This window comes from Alligator sinensis, unplaced genomic scaffold (assembly GCF_000455745.1).
Source record: "Alligator sinensis unplaced genomic scaffold, ASM45574v1 scaffold605_1, whole genome shotgun sequence".
Classification (NCBI taxonomy): domain Eukaryota; kingdom Metazoa; phylum Chordata; order Crocodylia; family Alligatoridae; genus Alligator; species Alligator sinensis.
The window spans coordinates 550,924-566,012 of record NW_005842287.1 but is presented as its reverse complement, the minus strand read 5'-3'; positions in this window follow the sequence as shown (position 1 = coordinate 566,012).

Below are 15,089 nucleotides of genomic sequence, written 5' to 3'. Positions count from 1 at the left end.
TTGACACTTTAAATTATTTGGGCATTTTCTGTACAAAGGAAGTAACAGATATACAAAGAGAGGGTGCAGTATTCCCCTATTTTGCAAGAGTATCTTTGTGTGGTGTGTTTGAGCCTGCTTTTCTTAGCAAAGAACTCTATTATACTAAAATGTGCCAAATTAATTGTTTAGTGAATTTGTGATGTTAACAGATTTCCTCAGGGTACTGGAGCTATCTTCCTGCCAACCATTGGTGAATACAAAAATAGCATTTGTCATCTGACATACCCCTGGTATCTAGTGTTAATTGTGATTTAAGGATAATACTGTAATCAGCAAATCATGAAAACCAAGTAATAGCTGCCTTTAATAATGTATGGACATTTTGCTGCAGTGGATGTTTTACTGCCTGAAAAATTGTACAATAAATAACATCTCTGCCTTTGGAAATCCCCATAAAATTTAGCAAGCTATGCAATCATCTCCTCTGAACTGCAGAATAACCTGTATAGTGTGATCAGGAAACTATTGCATTCGGGATTTTTAAAACACATTGATTTGTATTAGTGGTTTTGGCACACACATCCTATCCATCCAGGAATTATTTGCCTGTTGTATTGAACTATGAAGACACCAAGAATTTTTTTTCTATTACAAAACAAAGCAAAGAAAAACAAACAACTTCCATTTTATTTCTTTTTTTCTTTCTAAAATCTTTGACTAAGTTTATTTATTTATTTAATTATTTTTAAACCCTAACTCTTCCTTTCATCTCTGTAAAAAGACATATTTAATTGCTTGACTTTGATGTCTAAAGATATTAGTCAAGTTGCTTAATGCATTTCTGGAAGGTGATTATATGTTGTGGTGATGAGAAATGTACAAACCCAAATAGAATAGAATGAGATAGATACATTACAATAGAATTAGTTATTTAATCCTGAAATCATTATTCACTCAGGGGTAAAACCATATGGAAGCAAGGCAATATCTGTGGTGTTGAGATACTTTGTATTGCAATATATTTCAGGCACCTAGCTTCTGGAATGAAATGTGCGGCCATGAGTTAGGGAAGGCCAAAGGCCATGTTAAAGCCTGATCTACTCACTCTGTGGAAGCAGTGCAGACATCTGAGTACTGCATTAAGTATGATCCAAATAGTGCCACAGGGAACTGCTTCTAGTTCAGAAGCTACTGCATGTAGATCAGGTGTGATATGTCTCGCAATGGAAGTTCTTTAGGGGCCACAGATTTTGATTTCAATATCCAGTGTAATGTTCAGGGAGCTGCCTAAACTAACAGATGTGAATAACTGAATAAAGAGTTGTGTTTTTAAAGACATGCCTGTCTAGGACACTTAACTCTGCAGTGGGTGGGATGTGGGATTCCAGTTAGATTGGGATTAACAGCATAAAATGTTCTTTTTATTCTTGACCTAGACACCTAAACCATCCCTTTAGGAACTGGACCAGAAGTCATGTTTTCTTTTAACACATAAGGGGTGATGCCACTACTCCTTGCTTTTCTGTAACAGCTGAACGATGATACTGACCATAGATGTGGGAGACCTAAATTTAGTGCCCTATGTAGCCTTTGAGGATTAAATTCACTGTTCCCATTTCCTTAAAACGTGTACTAATTATTAGGCTATAGGATGATTAAGGAAGGAGATACTCTATACTACTCATATTGAAGCTGTGGCTTTCTGAAAAATGAATTCAAAAGACAAAAAGGTAGAATATGATCCTTTACTATATCCCCATTTATCCCCACTTATCTGGGGAGAGGATGGCTGAGTTCTGATTACTGCACCCAAAAACTCTATACATTTGATCAAATGTGTGTTTTAAAAATGTTTTTAAAAAATTGAGTTGCCATGGGATTGGAAGAAAGGTTATTTTATAGACTGAGAGCTGGTTAATAGATAGGAAACAAAGGGTAGGTCCGAATGGTCATTTTTTCAGGATGGAGGGTGGTCAAAAATTGTGTTCTGCAGGGAGCTGTGCTAGGCACAGGTTTGTTTAACGTTTTCCTCAGTGACCTGGAAATGGAAGTGCACAGTGAAATCTCCAAGTTTGTAGTTGATATTAAATTATTCTGGGTAGTCAAATCCCAAGCTGACAGAGAAGAAATGCAGAAAGATCTCACAAATCTGAGCGGGTGGGCAAAAAATGTCAGCTGAACTTCAAAGTTGACAAGCACAAGGTAATGCATATGGGAAAAAAAAATAACCTCACTTATATGTATATGATTCTGGATTCTAAAGTACTTATTATGACTGAAAAAAGAGACATTGGAACTACTGTAGATAACTCTCTAAGGCTGCATCTACATGAGATGGTACTGTGAAGAGGTTACTGCACATTTATTTAGTACTTGTCTTTAATACTTTATTTAGTACCAAGTCCTAAATAAAGGATGGTCCCGTCATCATTAGCTAAGTGAATATAGGTGGCCAAGTCCAGGACATTTGGCAAGTGCAGGGTATAGTAGTTAGCACTACGCAGGATGGCTGGCTGCTGGCTATGGGGCAGGAAACCATGCCCTGTGGTGACCACCTGCCTATCCAGTGAGAGGCACATAGACAAATGAAGAGGATGTGCCACAGCTCCTTCCATGGGCTTCCAAGGCAGAGTGGGGGCGAGCATCTACAATGAGGCAGCTGAGGTTTAGGGGTGTGATTGGCCACACCCAGCAGCCAATCAGAGGTGGCTTCTGGGTGCTCAGCTATTCTTAGCATTCTCCAGCAGCACGGGATGCCTGTAGGGTGTGCTGGGAAGTGTAAAAGAGTGCCCTTCACCTGCAGGCCTCCACCAGCAAAGACTGCCTGCAAGCCGCTCCCCACAAGGGTAAATGTGTGTACCGTTTGCTCCCAATCTAAATTAGGTCACTCAAAATATACTGCATAACTTAGATTAATTTTTCTTCTGACCTTTTGAACGTCTCTCCATGCTTTCAAATAGCATAGCCATGGTCAAAAAGGGACTAGACAAATTCATGAATGACAGATCTGTTAATGGCTAATTAAACAAAACAGATGTATTTTCTGGCATCTCTAGGCTAATGAAGGTGGATACCAGGAGGATATGACAAAGGATAGATCACTCTAGTTTATAAATTCTGACATACCTCCTTCTGCCACTGGATTAGATTGGTCATTGGTCTGACTCAATATGGCACTCCTTATGTGATTATATGCAGTATAAGACATCAGGCTTTGTAAAAGGCATTTGGCCCTTTTCAGACATTGTCTGGTGATCTTAGTAACCTAATGCAGTCATGAGCAGGGATCCTGGTTTTCTCTGATTAAAAAGAAAAAATCCCTGATTTTCATATTAAAAAAGTAACCCCACATTTTTCTACATCTATCTTCAGAATCTATATTTTTCCATGATTAAAATGAAACACTACTATATATCTATATTTCTATCTATATCTATAGATAGTGGTGTTTCATTTTAATCACTGAAAAATTACTTTAAAAAAGCCTTCAATCTGGTATCCTATGATCACCTTTTGGCAAAATTGGCCAACTGTGGCCTCGGCTTCACCACGATCCATTGGCTGGGGAACTGGCTCCGTGGTTGGACCCAGAGGGTGGTGGTTGATGGAAGTCAATCATCGGGGTGTCCTGTGACCAGTGGGGTCCCCCAAAACTCTTTCCTTGGGCCAGCATTGAAGGCTAGCTAGCACTACAGATGAAAGGGACTTGGGGGTCATGATTGACCACAAGATGAACATAAGCCTTCAATGTGATGCTGCAGCTAGTAAAGCGAGGAAAACACTGGCTTGCATCCATAAATGCTTCTTGAGCAAATCCTAGGACATCATTCTCTCATTGTACTCAGCCTTGCTGAGGCTGCAGCTGCAGTACTGCATCCAGTTTTGGGCTCCACAATTCAAAAAGGATGTAGAGAAGCTCAAGAGAGTCCAGAGGAGAGCCACATGCATGATAAGAGATCAGGAAAACAGACCATATGATGAGAGGCTGAGAGCTATGGGACTCTTCAGCCTGGAAAGGCGCAGGCTTAGGGGTGATCTGGTAGCCACCTGTAAGTATATCAGGGGTGCTCACCAGGATCTGGGGGAACATCTGTTCACCAGAGTGCCCCAAGGGGTGAGAAGATCAAACAGTCAAAAACTCCTCTATGACCGTCTCAGGCTGGACATAAGGAAGAACTTCTTTACTGTCCGAGCCCCCAAGGCCTGGAATAGACTGCCACTGGAGGTAGTTCAAGCACCTTGAATCTTGAATGCCTTCAAGAGACATTTGGATATTTATCTTGCTGGGATCCTATGACCCCAGCTGACTTCCTGCCCCTGGGGCAGGGGGCTGGACTGAGTGATCTTCCGAGGTCCCTTCCAGCCCTGATGTCTATGAAATCTATGAAATGTGGATTTGGGGTTACTTTTTTAAATCTGAAAATTGGGGATTTTTTTTTTTTTTATCAGAGAAAACCAGGATCCCTGGTGATGGGCACCTGCTGTGTACATAGCTGTTAGAGCTCTGCAAACTTTTATATTTCCCTGTACACAAAGGTATGTGTTACAGACTGTGAGCTAGGTGGGCAGTTGGCACTGGCTCTCCCTAGTAGAAGGTAATTTATTTTTATTACTTTCAATAAGCTGTATTATTTTTTTTGAACTCTGGTCCAATGACTTGTTGATCAAGCTACCAAATAATATACCTACTAGTTACTTGTTGCAATGCTGAGTTAAAGAACCCTTTGGACATTTAACCTTATACCTTAGTTGACTGCAGCAAGATTTCTCTCATGCGTAAAGGTTTGCTGGACCCAGTCTCATAAGAAGAACAAACAAATAGAAAAACTGTAAAAATAACCATTTTATTTTCAGTGCATTATTCTTTAACAAGTTCCCCAAAACATATGAAACTCAGTAACTCAGATCTAAATCCAAAAAGGTATTCAAGTATCAAATATATTTCAGAGAACTTACCTCACATTGATATTGTTAAAAATATTAATATATTCAATGTTAAGCAATGAGAAATACATATTCAATCATTGTTCATAATTCTCCAGGACTGATTTATTTAAGGTTAGGTATTCCTGGCTCTGACATACAAAGCACACATTTTTTTTAATGACTAAGCTAATGGAGATAGAAAAAAGTAATATATAAAGTAGCTAAAATAAGTTAAGCTGAGTCTCTTGTTATTTCTACAGAAATGCTGAGGTTTTGCACAATTTTACTATAAATTCATACTACTTATAAAAATACAATAAGTACAATAACACCAATTAAAAGTGATAAAGCATATGCCTATAATAATTTTATCTGGTATAAAAATGAAATTAATATCTACCATGCCAAATACTTTTTCCAATACAGAAATAGCAGTATTATGTTTTCAAATTGTCTGTTTTTGAAAGAATTCTGTAAATGCAAAATGAATTGGAAGGGCTTTAGACATGGACAAGACATGGATCAAGGAACACACGAGTAAAAAGGCTGCACTGGGGGCTGGCTTAGTTCCCAGCTTCATATAGCCACCTATACTTTCTCTCTGGGGCCTGTGCTGGATTTATCTTGGTGAGACTCAGAGACTGCATCTAAGGTCTGTTTTCCAGAGATACATCCTGTTTATCAACAGTACTCTTGTAGTATCTGGATTTTGCTTAGAGCTGTGTCATTCAGTTTTTCCTTGAGTAAAAATCTCTTTGTCTGATAAGACCTGAAAGGATTACAGTTCAGATGTGAACAGGTTTGAGTCCCAAATAGCATAGCTTTTGGTCAAACATTTCAATGGTTTTTCTTATGTTGTGAATTATTCAGTGTGTTGTGAAGTAATTTCTTTACAACTGGAGCTGGGGATGGTTCTCTGCATCTGAATTTGACTTATATCCAGGCCCTTCCTGATGTGTTTTAGTGTGTGTGTGTGTGTGTGTGTGTGTGTGTGTGTATTAAAATACGCTTTGGACATTTAACCTTAGATTTTATTTGATTGCAGCAAGATTTCTTCTGTGAGCAAGGCTTGCTGGAGCCAGTCCCGTATGTTAGTGGTGTTTCATTTTAAACATGGAAAAATGTGGATTACTTACTTTAATTAATCCAAAATTTGGGTATTATTTTTTATCATCGAAAACCAGGATCCTTGTTCATTAGTAAACTGGCCAGAAATTGGATTCTATATGTCTTACTCATTACAACAACAACACTTTTTCACTGGCAATCTGCAAGCTTCTTACTAAGAGCCAAACTTTTTTGATATGTTTTTATTAATGTGTTTTACATAATGTAAATGTGACACTTCTGCCAGCACCTGCCCTGCTGCTATACCCCAGTTAGAAGGACTGAGTTCAAATTTAAAGGTTTAACATAAACCACAGTGAAATAAAACAAAATATAATAATAGCAATAACAACAATAATAATAATGTTTATAAATTAAAAGTTTGCAGTAAAAAAAAGCGGTTGGCACTGTTTGACTGCAGTGATTGTTTTACACTGTACTGCTCCCCCTCACCAGGGGGCCCTAGTCTCCCCCTCCCTCCCCCCCAACCAGCACACAACAATAGTCCACCTCCCCTTACAGCCTTGTCCCTTTCCCCTTGTCCTTGTATGGACTCCCAAAAATTGCTTCCTGTGACCCAGCAGTATTATAGGAAGCCTGGAAGGCAACAGCATTAGCAAATGGCTGAGAGAATGCAGGATGCTGTTTTTCATCTTGGACACCTGGTGGCACTGCTAAGGTCACTTTCCATGTTTCCTGTTCAAACCTGGGTGCTGAACAAATAAAAATACAATAATTATGGGGCCAGAAAGAGAATAAAGCAAAAGGCAGTCTAGCAGCCCCATGATTCTTGTTTTCTTTCCTTGCTCAGAATTCAAATTTGAACAAGAAACATGGAAAGTAGCCTTAGCTAGCTTAATCTAAGGTCTGATGGCAGCACAGGCCACCATCTGGGGCAGCCTCACAACATGCAGGGCAGTGCCAGCTGTAGTGATGTTGATCACAGTGGTGCAATCAGTCTCCACTGCAATCATGGCTATTTTTGTGAAAGTGTCTGAGGCTTCTGCTTTCATTCCCCCACTCCATGTATGACTCTGAAGGGGGCTAGATGGTCAGCAACTAGCATTTCAGAGGTGGCTGCACCTCTGCTCCCAGCTACCTCCAATGGGACATGCAGACCACACCACAGGGACAGTAACTGGGGACAGTTTTAAATTCCTCAAATCAGGTAGGAATCCCTACTCCATTCTCCTCCATGCTCAGCAGCATGTGCTCTCCCCACCTTTCCCATTCCCCCCACCGTATTCTGAAACTGTCAATGCTTCTGGCTTCCCCTAGGTACTACAAAGAGCCAGGCTCACCTGGGGACAGTAGTAGTAGTAGTTGTGGGTAGGCTTTCCCTCTCTGACCCTGCTCCTTGGGCTCCCTAGGGAATAGCCAGTGGAGATCAGGCAGGGCTCTCATGGCTGACAGTACTCCTGCCCTAGACTCACCCTGGCTCCCAGTCCAGCTGGATTGGAGTGGAGTAGGAGAGACTCTGAATCCTCCCCCACCAGTTCTAAGGATAGCTGGAGACATCAAGGATATCAGCAGCAGTGGGTTGGGGTGAGGGGGAAATGGAAGGGAAGAGAAGGGGGTGTGTCACTGAGCATGGAGGAGAAAGGGTGGAAGGATGTGAGTTCTTACCTAATTCAGGGATTTAAAAAAGCCTCCAGATGCTGATCCTATGCCATGGTCCATCAAGGGGAGCAACCAGGCCACTGTACCGACTCTGGATCTGACCCTGTACAACAGCATTTCTTTGGAGAAAGCACATTTGTATTTCCTGCAGTTGGACTCAGACCTCAGTGGGGCCAAGTCTTCCTAGCCAGAGATTTAGGATTGGCAGAAAGTGCTCTCAGGCTTTCTTGCCAAGTGTTTACATCTTATGAATGCCCCCCTGTGTTTTATGTAAATAAAAGAAAAAAAAAACCAACATTGTAAGAATGTGGAGACTACAATGCTAAGTACTCAAAAGATGAAAAAAAGTATTGTATATACAGCATTACCTCTGGCTTTGTATGTCTTCTGATTTTAAATGCCAAGTTTCAGGCATAATTTTCTATCCTGTTATATTTTGTTATGAAATATTGTTATTAATAATGAAAACAAGACAAACACAAAAAAATGCTTCTAACAAATACTACCAGAAGAGTGGGGAAGCACCAAGGATGTGTCTTCACCTCCATAGACTTGTACAACTGTTCTGAACGTTAATGTGTTTTATATAGTTTCATGAGAGACTAGAACCCTCAACATAATGTTATTATTTTATGATATCAACTAGAGAATTATAATGAGATGTGATGGCTTAGTTTCCATTGCAGTTTTTTATTACCCTTCTGGGTAATAACTGGTCAAAAAATTCCTGTGCCATTATAGAATGCTCATCATATAATTATAAGGCAGAATTGTACCTTGCAAAATTGTTAGTTTTATTTGTTTTTTCCTTTAAAGGAAATTGGATGGTAAAAGTAGGTGAATTTCATATTTTGTTTAACACTCGACAGTAATTTTTCTCACAGGACTTTCTTGAAAAAGAACATTCTTTCTTAAAGGTTCTCTCTCTCTCTCCCACTCTCTCTCTTCAGTAATAGAATTTATAAATAATTTAAACTCCTGGTTTCTCCTTTGGTAACATTGCTGTCTTTTCAGTTCCCATCTGTGCAACTTCTACATGTACTGAAGGTGTAAATAGCAGATCAACACAAAATCACACACTGGCAAACTGTCTCTTCAAAGGTTGTATGAAATATTTGGAAATTTAAACATCTTCGAGAACTGAATTTTAACAGCAGTTTGCCACTAGACCATTAAACAACCAGACATTTCAGGTCCTTCAAATCAGGGATTTATTAGGGTGACTGATGCATTCATCAATAAACTCATCTTAAACCCAGTCATTGTTAGCATACTCCCTGAGCTTCTATGTCTTTCTGATCTATAGTGTGGAGGGAATCACAGCTTTATAAGAAGTTATTCAGAAGGAGGAAAGTGCATGGATAAGGAAAACAATGTAAATAGATAAATAAACAAATTACTTCATATCAATTGTCCAGTTCATGTTTTTATCCGTAGACACCCCCTTCCCCTCCCCAGTATTTTTAAAGCACCATTACAATTCTAACTTTTATCAGGACAGTATCACTTAAAAAAAAGTAACCATAACCCCTCCTCCCCACACCATTTCACACATATACACAGGGATCCTGACCCTGATCCTGGTCCTTTAAAGCCTGATGCATACTCTTATTTAGGCACACATTTACCAAACAGTGCTAGGTTTGAGTGTCATTTTGAGGATTTATATTGTATTTTAATACTCTAATTGTCTTTTCAGTTGGTTTGTTTTCAGTTGTTCTCCACTTTTTCAAGTTACAAGTATATACCCAGATAATTTTTACTAACAATGTTTATTCTGGTTGGACATTTGCTTTATGTATAATATTATTTCTCAAAGAATTATTTACACTGTCTTTCTTCACCAACTGCAAGGTCTCTGAAGGTTTAAAGCTTTGAAGAGGACTTCAGGGGATATCACACAATAAAATACATCACACCTTGAGCAACTCAAGCTCATTTAATTTGTTCTCACATCTTCTCTTTTACCTACAATGGAACCACAGTTTTACCTTTTAACATTTGACTTTTTTTTCCCACTTTCCTGTCAGGCTCTTCCTTTCTCCTTTTGTTGATCTGTAGTCAAATAATGTGTCAGATTTATGAAAAGTTCATGTTAAAAACTTTAAACAGTTGTGTAAAGTGGACCACATTAAGTCCATGGCAACTTTTTGACCCCTTTTAACCATATCACAGAGTTAATTAAGTTATTTAAAGTTGTTGGCTACAATGTATTTCTAAAGAATTCTAGGACTCCCTGCTGGAGTCATGCCTGCCTCAATTGTTCATTGTGTTTGCTTGTGAGAGGGCCAAAGTATCAAAAAAAACCATCCTTGATCTTCAATATTCTGATGACTAGGCCATCCTTGCACACAGTGAACTGAATCTCCTTGCAGAAGGCTGCTGAACTTTGGATCTCTCTCTCAACATCAGGAAGACTCATTATCCCTGCTCTCCTCTGTGAATTGAAACATGGTTAACCTACTGTCATCCTCTCAAGAACCTGAAGAGGTATCACCAGTGATGTCTCCAGAAAATCCTCCACATCAAATGGGAAGATCGCCACATGAATGCCAACATCCTTGCTGAAGTCAATGTTACCCACATTGAGTCAGTGATCCTCAAGCACCAACTTCATTATACTGGACATTGTGTGTGGATGCCAACTCTCAACTCCCAGAACAAGTGTTCTACTCCCAGCTTAACTGCAGCCTGAGATCTCATGGTGGCCATAGGAAATGCTACAAGGACACACTGAAAGCATACCTCAAGAAAATGGGTGCTGACATCAAGAGCTGGGAGTAGAGCAGAGAAGAGAGAGCAGAGGAAGGGAAAGGAGAGGAATACCAGCCTACCACCTACTCCTCCTTGCAGAAAGACCTGCAGCTTCTGTGGATAAATCTGTGGCTCAAGAATTCATGGGACTCAAGACCCATCAATAAGCATGATAGACATCATCCTCATATTGAAGGAATGCAGATGACAACATTAGACAACAAAATCTTGAGCCTCACTGTGACTACTCTCTGATTCATATCATGGCATGTTTAAATTATGCTTTATAGGTTTGTAGGCTGCTTACTGTGAGGGGCATCTCCAGGGAGAGAATGGAGCACATGGAAACTCTGGCCTCTGCATAGCCATGCAGCAACAGCAGTAGCAGCTCCATACCCGGGATGTTGCTGGATGGCCAGGCAAGGGCTGGAGCTTCCATGTGCTCTCTACCTGAGAGGAATTGGAGCCAGAGCCACATCTGGAAGTAAGCAGTGGGAGGGAAAGGAGAGTCTGCAAAGGAGAAAGTGGGTGAAGAGGCAGTGGCTTTAGTGGGGGGAAAAGCTGCAGGAGAGCAGGCGTGGATCAGAGGCTGCAGGGGCTGTGGGGGTCAATGGGGGCAGGTGGCAGGGGATGAGGGTGACAGGGGTGCAGGCATGAGGGTGCAGAGACAGGCTGCAGGGGGTATTAAATGGGGACAGGGAGCAACATCCCATGATAAGATGTCACATGGCAGACATAATGCTCAATTTGTAGGAAAATAAACACACCGTCTTGTAAATAATAATCAGCAGGGATCCTGGTTTTCTCTGATAAAATATATCCCCACTTTTAGGAGTTAAAAAGTAACTCAAAATCCACATTTTTCCATGATTAAAATGAAATGCCACTATATATATATATATATATAGTGGCAAGGATATATATATATCCTTGTCGGGGGGCAGGGATATATATAGTGGTGTTTCATTTTAATCATGGAAAAATGTGGATTTGGGTTACTTTTTTAAAATCTGAAATTTGAGGATTTTTATTTTTTTTTAATCAGAGAAAACCAGGATCTCTGATAATCAGTATGCTGTAAATGGACATCAGCACTTGCTTTCAAAGAAGACTACCGTTTGGTTAATTGATTATCCCACAGCACTAATGACACAGGGGAAAAATGGAGAAATTGATCATCCATAATATAATTCAAAACTAATTTAGTATAATATGCCAAAGCAGTAAGTAAAGCATAAAGTCAGGTATAACAGCTAATGCACACACTGACTTCATATTTTTTCTAAGAGACTGGGTGTTATATTTGTTTATTGGAAGAATTAAGAAAAAAAAATGTTCAATACTTGAAAGGACATGTAATCTTTTGGAAGGAAAATACCTACTGGCAGGAGGTAGAGTGGACTTGCATCCATCACAATACATCCTAGTAATGTCTTAGTTTTAAATACAACCTAGTTCATGTATTTTGAGTCAAGGATATCTCCCTTTTCCAAATAGTGTGGCTAATGCCATAACAGGGTACTGCACTAGTTTGTGTCATTAGTAGGTTTGTGACTTTGATTACAAGCAAATGTAAAGGAGTAAGAAACTCTACATTTCTTTATAGTGACAGTATAGAACCACAGCAAAAAATCAGGCTATTAAATAGCTTACTCCATCACTGGAGCAATTGGGAAAGAGCATGGAAGAATGGTATGGGCAGTAACATGATGCCCATCCAGCTGAGCCTACAGAGCAATATATTAGCACCTTCTGGGAGCAACAAGAAGGCAGGGGAGGAGTTGTGAGTCACAGATACAACGAAGTCATAATGCTTTCTGAGTTGGTACAGTTTATACATATCTCTTTGCCTGGGGTGTGCCTAATGTCACATGTAGCCCACAGTTTTCAACCTTTAGGATACTGGTATACATTTGTCTAAGGGCTATATTAATCAAAAGTCATTACAAACTGATACTGTACTTTATTTAAAATTAATTGGTAGTTTTACCGCATTTTATTTTAGCTGTGAAACTGACACTTGAGATTATCACAGAAGAAATATAAATAGCACAAAGCTGTTCAAAGGAGCAAAGGTCAATATGCAAATTAAGTAATGCAAAGGGAAATGGACTATCTGAGAATATCTGTTATATTTCTCAGAAGATCCATATGCACATTGTGAATTAATATTTAAACAGTAACAAAATCCAATGCAGCACATATTCCCCCTGGAAATTAAACAAGGAAAACAAGGATACACCACTAATAATATTAGAAGCAATTCTTGCTGTTAGCAAGGAGTTGATAAAATGCACAATTAAAAACAAATATTTCCCAACTAAAAAAAAGCTTTACTAGTTCTCTGTTTTTAAGTTATGAAATATGCATTTACTGCAAAATGAAGATTGGATTTAAAACTCCATTTCTTAGAAACTTTGAGTAAGTGGGGCTTTCTCTCTCTTGGACTTTGTCATTGTGAACGTTACACCATTAGGAGTAGAGATCAATAACTATAGCAGCAGTACATAGTTCAGTGAACCAAATCCATGGTATAAAGCTCTATTTAAGTTAATGAAGCTAATATGGTTTACAATAGTTAAGAAAACAATGGGGTAAAGCTGGATATAACAGTCACTCTGAGTGTGTCTATACATGTAATTAATGCACCTGAGTTTTCTTTGCAAAACATTCAGGCTTATTACAGTGCCCCTATTAGGAGCAAATTGCACCCGACAGGAGTAGCCCTTGTCTGGGGCTGCTCCTGCCCTGCTCTGCCCCCTTCCAGCAGCCAGGGGGAACTTTAGGCTCCTCTAGGTGCCACCCCTGGGGTTGGCATGGGGCATAGAGGTTGGTTCTGATCAACATGTGGCTGGGAGAACTGTCACTGCGCAGCAGGGATTCTGCTTGCCAGTCACGTGGGGATCCTGATCCCATGTGGCTGGCAGGCAGCATCCCTGCCCAGTGAGGACACCTTTCCCAGCCATGTGGGGATCAGGTTCCAACCCAATGTCCATGTGGCTGGGATGCAGCAGTCCTAGCTGCCAGGACAGTTCTCCTGGCCACGGACCTGGATGGGTCCCTGATAGCATCTACATATTCGCCACTAAGCAGTATCTAATGCTCCGTTAATCTAGTATCTGTATTTCCTGGTACCAGCAAATGGCGCATTGGCCTAATTTACTGCATGGTAAGTCCCTCAAACATGTAGATGGTAATGCTTTATTGCATATTAGATTAATTTAATGTGCAGGAAAGCATCCCATGTAGACACACCCTGTGTGTGACCAGATGTAAATAGCAAACACAGGAGGAACTAGAATTACTTTTGTGTACTTGAAATAAGGAGCAGAAGCTAAGAGGAGGTTTTCATTGGTGTCACAAACTAAGGAAGCATGGAAAGGTAACTCTCCTATGTGGTATAGCTTTCTATGTTCCAAAGACATTCACATTTAGGAGTTCTGAAAGTCATGGCTTCTGATTCTTCACATTTCTCCCTGGGCTCCTCTGCATGATGTTGTTCACTAGAAACTATGAAAACTAGTTTGTGGGGAGTTTTCTGAGTAACCTGTTCTCCCTTACAACAAGGAAATGGTCTCAACTATATTCCCATAGGTTGCTCAGCATAACATTGTTTTAATAGTTCCAGGTTGCTTCAAAATCACTAAATTCAGATATATACAGGCATAACATCGGTATTAATTCTTACAGTAAATGCTCATTGTTATTTAATATGAGTAGTATTTTTTTTTTATTATACTGAGAATGTGATGCTATGTGCTGTTCTTATCCAAATCCAAGACAATTTGGAATTTAGAATGACCTCCACCCTCCCAAAAAATAGATTCTATACATGACAAAACAGCCTTCCCTGCATTTCCCACAAGCCACAGTGGTGACTCTCTCCTGGATACCCTATTACTATGTGGTCTCTGCCATGCTCTGCCACCCATAGCCCCACCCTGCCACATAAACCACCTAATATAAGATGAGGCTCCCTCCCCATGTTGTTGTTGTTGGGTTTTTTTTGCAGGAGCCTCATCTTGGAGTTGAATAAATGTAGTATTTACTAAGGCCACATTAGAAAACAAGAGCACCTCTCTCTCAAGTATCCAGTAAAATGGAGGGAATTTCTATCACAGCTATTTTTTTATAAACATTGTATCCTTAGCTCAAAAAGCAGGAGGATCTGCTTTTTCAGTGTGATCCAAAAACCCATTAAAGTTTTTAACAGGAGATAGAAAAGCAGGAGCAAAAGAAATAGTGGTTCATGGACCAAATTAAGAATCCAGAGCCACACATACCTGAGTTGCAACAAAGTCTGTCAATCCTAGATTGGCCTCATCAGCCATCTTCAGACCCACAGATAAGACAATCATGGAAGGCAATCATACTCAACTGTGAGGGATTCCTAATGAAGCAAAAATTGTTAGCATGAAAACTACAAAGTTTAAATAACTACCACTGATAACCAACCAGCATTACTATTTAATAGTAATATAGACATTATATTAAGCAGCATAAGTTATTTGTAAAGGTATAGTAACATATACTTAAATAGATGTATCAACTAGGCAATTACTTGTATTATTTTGATGCAACTATATCTTTTCTAATGGCTTAGTACAGTGGTGTTCAGCCTTCTAGCCCCAGGCTGAGTGGTGTGGGCTTGTCCACAGGCCAAATCCCACGTGGGTGGTTGGTCCATGGCCCTGATCCAG